Genomic DNA, 6,000 nt, shown 5'->3' on the forward strand with positions numbered 1-6,000 from the left:
GTGATTCGCTTGTATGCAGTGTTAAAGAATTTATCAAAGGGTGACCTTTGTGGGTAAACCGTTTAATATTCTTTAGCCAAGTTAAGTAAAAAAGATTTTATCTTCAACCTCAAGATGAAAGAGCCCTTGACTTAACTATTAGGCATGCCTGAAAAGTTGCCTCACTGAGTGGAACAGCTACCTAAAGTGTAGAGATATGGGGATTTTCAATAGTATTAGTGTGATAAAAACCTGTCCACCACCAGGCAACTAAAAAGTTTATCTGATAACTAATATTGAGGGTAATATACTGAACAAGAACCTAAAGAGCTCCTTTCACCTGAAGTTCCTTTCCTTTTATTCTCTCAGATCTGGCATTTTGTCAAGACCATTGGAGACCAGAGAAACAAGACTGTCTGTGATTCACTGCTATTACTGGGGCGTGTTCTCCCCGAAAAGAATGGAGTGATTCAGGTTAGATTAATAACTGTGAGGAAGGGGGTAGGGTGTGTGTGGGTGGGAGGGTCATGGCAGAGGAGTTGGATTGTGGAAAAGTAATGGTAATAAAAGTATTGCTCAGGGCCACATCTTTCTCAGATCCTTTATTAACTCAGAAATGTCACCACTGCATTCATTTGGAGAAAGAAAAAGGCATTAGATGTCAGCAGCAGAACATGTTTTATAATCATCTTTAACTACTTGAAATTTGAGGGATAAAAATTCCCAAGATAATTTCACAGTGCTGTTTTGAAATCTGGTTAAAGTGACTGCAAAGAAGTCAACTCACTTTTCTTTCAACGCTTGCCTCTCATGTCATTTCAGTCTTGAGAATATAAAAGGTTTCTTCTTGATGTTTTTTAGAGGAGGGAGCAAGGGTGTCTAATGGTACCAGGAAAATAGGACTAAAGAGATCATTCTACCATGTTCTAGGACCCTTTTGGTCTTTTTGCTTCTGTTCTTCCACCCCTTGGCAAACTTTCATGATAAGTATAATACTAGTAGAGAAAAATCTGTGAGTTAGCCAGTACCAGGAATTTTCCTACCCAATTCAGGATCTGAGAGCTAGATTGAAACTTAATCCCTTTCCCACTCCCAAATGCAACATGAAATGCCCTAGATTTTCATCATGGACCTTTACGAGCAGTACCAAATCCACTGAATGCAGAGTTCCTGACCAGGTAGTCTGAATCACCAGGGAGAATCCATTGGAGAGGCATGATCAAAGATGGGGGAGGTGACTTGAGCAGAGGCATCTCTTCCTTGATCCTCTCCCTTCCACCTCCAAGACTGTGCCCAGTGCCCATGTCCCCTACACCGTGTTTAAATTACACAGCTCATCAGTGACATCAACATTACCCAACTCTCCACCTGTGTCACACCTGTGTGGCTAACAAAAAATAATGTGTGAAGTTTAATTATGACGCTTATGATCCTCAATTGACAAATACAATCACTGTTTTTGACAGTGACCGTGTATCTTTCCCATGGATAAGATCTTGGAAAAGAAAGAGAATACAGGTACGTTCACCATGATACGGTCCTCCAAGATTCACCCAGCAAGTTAGACTTTGTTAACACAAGATTAAGACTGATAATACTTTTCCTTCAACAATGTATATCTTTAACTTGACTTTTTCCCACCCTCCCACCTCCCAAAATTTCCCTTTATGGACCATTCTGGTTATTATTATAGCAGCTATGAGCGGGGTTAAGTCCCTAAAATAAACTCTAGGAAGAAAATTCATTTCAGAAAAAGGAATTCATGGATACCAAATAGTAGATGCAATGAGCCACACCTGAAGTGCCTCCCTATATCATCTCAGTTCTTTTTCACGTGGTGTAAGTGACTAGGTCTGGATCAAATTATCCTTTTCTTTTCTTTTTTCTTTTTGTTAGTTTCAGGTGTACAAAACAATGCACTAGTTAGACATTTCACCCCTCACAGAGTGATAACCCCCCTCCCCCCAATCTATTGCCCCTCTGACATCGTATATATCTATTACAATTCCATTGATTCTATTCCCTATGCTATACTCCATAAAACTATCCTTTTCTTAAAGTCACTGATAAGCCTTTCTTTTATTATTTTCTTAAATCAAGAGAAGATTATTTGTTTTCCAGTATTTGTAGTACATGGAAATGATGGCTTAGTGTATTTCCATTGTGTTGTTTACTCTCTTCCTTACACTCTGTTATAAACTGTGAATCTATGCCCTTCTATGAATGCGGGACATTGAAAGTTCAACTTCTATGTTGCTGAAGATCTGCTGTGAGTGGAATTCACACCAAATGCAGGGATAACACCAGCAAAAATGGCCTTCTCAGACTTTTGAAAGCCTGTCATTTTGCAGATACCGTGCCATGATACCAAAGAACCCAGGTTCGGGTTTTGGAGAGCTGGCACCTAATGACATCCACATTTGTTAAGCAATTTATTATGAAACTATAAATTATAAACTGCCCATAGGTTTTAAAAAAGGAACAACAAGTGTTACTACAGGTTGACATTATCTGAAATACTTTCCTAGCCTACCTCTGGGCCATTGAAATAGGGTATTTTGAACCTGCATGTACACGTTTAAGATTTTTGTGAAGCTGCCAAATCTTTAATACAATATGTGCAATTGAGCTGCCCAAAAGGAATGAGTTTGAATCTTTGACAAGATATTCCTCTTTTTAAAAAAGCAGTTTCACAAGTACGTATTATTTTCACTCACAGCTGTTTTCCTCAGATTTTGAAGGTATATAAAGCTGACTTTGTTTCATTCCAATAATTATCTACAAGGATAGCAATTTATTTTCAGTCACTAGTTTTCAGGATGAATCAATCAACCAATTTTACCCACCATTACAAACCTGTCTGCTATGAACACTTTCATTTTTATAATTTGAAAGAATTAGACTTATTGCTCCCCTCAACCTAGGTAGAATTCTTCCATGCTCAGAATGGGATTAAGTCCCCAAAATAAACTCTAGGAAGAAAATTAATTTCATAAAACGAAATTCATGGATATCAAACAGTAGATGTGGTGAGCTAGTACCTGAAGTGACTTGATGTTGAGAAGTGAAAATAGCATGTTATCACAGGTTTGAAAGACTACAGGTAAGAATTATGTGGACTAATGAGAGTACTTAGGAGGCTGAAATTGAACATTTGCATACGAATTGGCAGCTGTCAAGGCAAGCCTTACCAGCCCGTCACCTTCCAATCAATAACTGCTCAAGCTAAGACTACAAGAAGACTTTCTGGGCCACTTCATTCATAACTGAAGCTGTTCTCAAGAGTTCAAAATTCCCTGCCAAGAATTTTGTAGGACAGGGAAAAGGAGGGGAGGAAAAGGAATGAGAAGGAAGTGGGAGGAAAGGGAAGAGCCTGGTAGGTGAGGGGAAGAAAGGGAAGGAGGAAAAAGGGGAGAGGAGGGAAGGGCAAGAAAGAGGAGGAAGACATCTTGACTACATGTTTCTTGCCCTTAATCAGAACAAAACTCTTGTGTTTTAAAACACTATTTTTTAAAAAACAGATTGCTAATGACTAGGCTTGTTGACTTCATACTATAAATTATTCTGTAGATTTAACCTGGATTTTGAAGTCCAAATAGCAAATCAAACACCACAAAACCTGGGCACACTTAATTGGGGCTAAATTCTGGAGGAATCATCATTTCTTTCTTAGTGAGAAATGCATATTTTATGTTATTAAGGTCTTTTGATACAACTGAATAGAAAGGATTATGGAAATACAATATTTTGTGATTAATAAAGATGTAAACATGCATTATAGACATACATGTATTTTCATAGGCCTGATGGAATATTATAATAATCAAATTAAACCTAATTATATCTTGTAAATTAGGTAAGCCACATTTTACAGTAGGTGAAATTTTAAATGAGTAAGGCTGTAAGCCACAGACCTTACTTACTTGAGTTTTCTTAGCATTCCAAAACCTTTTCTTTGTTGATTTTTGTTGCTGTATGCAGCAAATTGGCTATGAAATGGACTGTGGTCACAAATTATGAAGGTGAATCTGTACTAAACATGATGTTGCGTGAATCTGTACTAAACATGACATAATCATGGTTTGTCAGTTTAAACTGGGGAAGTCACTTGGGATTTTTGTTTGAATACAAGTTGTAATGAATACAAATGACACACATTGTTGTTTACAACACTTTTTTTCTGATTCATTCATTCTGATGGGAAATATGGCTGCAGCAGGGGATTGGACTGAATCAGAGAAGCCGAGTTCTTTACTGACACTGCCACTAACAACTCATGAGCTATGTGACTGTCAGATTCTATTAAATTTTATCATCTGTTTTTTCATCTATGAACGATAGAGAGAAAGATGATCTTTTCCAGCTCCGAGTTTCTCTGATTTTAGTTTTGGTACATTTTGTTGCATCTGAAAAACCAGTCACCCCCCCCCCACCAGTTCACAGAGAGTTAAGTTACAAATAAAATTCCCTATAGAAACCACATTATGACGATATTAGGTTGGTGCAAAAGTAATTGCAGTCTAAAAGGTTAAAAATAACTACAGAAACTTCAATTACTTTTGCACCAACCTAATACTATGGAAGATGTGCTAGGTGCTGAAGTTGGAAAAGTAAATATATTTTTAGGAGTTTACAAAGACGCATTGGACACATTGGTATTTATCACAAAGATTCATTCAGTACCAGCCCTGGGGAGAAAAATTGTTATATAAAGAACTTTTTGTTTAGTGACCATTCCTTCCTCTTCACAGCCCTTCCACATCATCTAAGTCCCAGCGTCCCAAGCCCAGGAATACAGGTTAAGTCCCATCACCCACCACTTGCCATTACAGGACGTACTTGTAGTTACTCTGCGTACTCGTATGGCCATCTTCTGGAACCCATGTCTCTCCTATGTTAATATTTGATGCTTACTATAGGTGCTCAATAAATGTGTTTTGAATGGGTAAATTTAAGGATGAATGGATTAATTATTTAATCAGTAACTCAAAAGGTGAGAACCCCAAGCCAGGTAAGAAGAGAGTGATCGTGTAGCAGTCTAGCAGAGGGAGGGACAGCAGGAATATTAACAGCAGGCAGAACTTTCACTGTGCTCTTCAGATTACTGATAAATTACTGAATTTATCCTTCTTTAAAAAATGATAAAATGTAAACTAAATACAATTGATACAGACAAAAAGACTAGTGAATTTAGTGCCATGGTGAATGAAGAGTGAGTTTTGAGAGAAGCAGTTGTAACCACACCCCCCACCTCCTCACCCCCATCCCCCACCCCCAGGCAAAATCCTACTTTTAAAAAGCTCTTGCATTGCTGGTGGGAATGTAAAATGGTACAGCCACTGTGGAAAAAAGTGTGGCGGTTCTTCAAAAAATTAAACATAGAATTACCACATTGTGAGATAATAGGCAATATATATTTTGGTGTCTGCCCTCTCTCCACCCCCAGTTGCTAGCACAGAGCTCCTGAAACCCTTGTAAATTCCTAAGTGATAAGAGCACTACGACCACCCTTTGTTCAAATTTTGGTCTTTTACCCTGGTTCCTGACACAGGGCTCCTAAGTTCCTTGGAGTTTTCTGGGTAGTAGGAGTAGCTTTCCTTCTAATGAAGTAACTCTGGGTGGGCTCCAGAATGGCTCCTGGAGGGGGCCTGGTGACTAAAAGACCAATGACTGGTATTTTCAGCCCCGCCCTCGCCACCCCGACTTTTCTAGAGAGAGGAGAGGGGCAGGAAATAGAGTTAATAACTGATCCTGCCTACATGAGGAAGCCGCCATAAACTCCCAGTAGGATGGGCATCTGAAAGCTTCCAGGTCTGGGAACACATCCGCGCACTGGGAGGGTGATGCACTTCAACTCCGTGCAGACAGAAGCTCTTATGCTCAGAACCCTCCCAGATCTCGACCTGTGTATCCCTTCATCTGGCTGTTCATCTGTATCCTTTACCATATCCTTTGATACTGTGTTTCCCCGAAAATAAGACCTAGCTCTAATGCATCTTTTGGACCATCAGCTCTAATGCA

Source organism: Rhinolophus ferrumequinum, chromosome 16, assembly GCF_004115265.2.
Source record: "Rhinolophus ferrumequinum isolate MPI-CBG mRhiFer1 chromosome 16, mRhiFer1_v1.p, whole genome shotgun sequence".
Classification (NCBI taxonomy): domain Eukaryota; kingdom Metazoa; phylum Chordata; class Mammalia; order Chiroptera; family Rhinolophidae; genus Rhinolophus; species Rhinolophus ferrumequinum.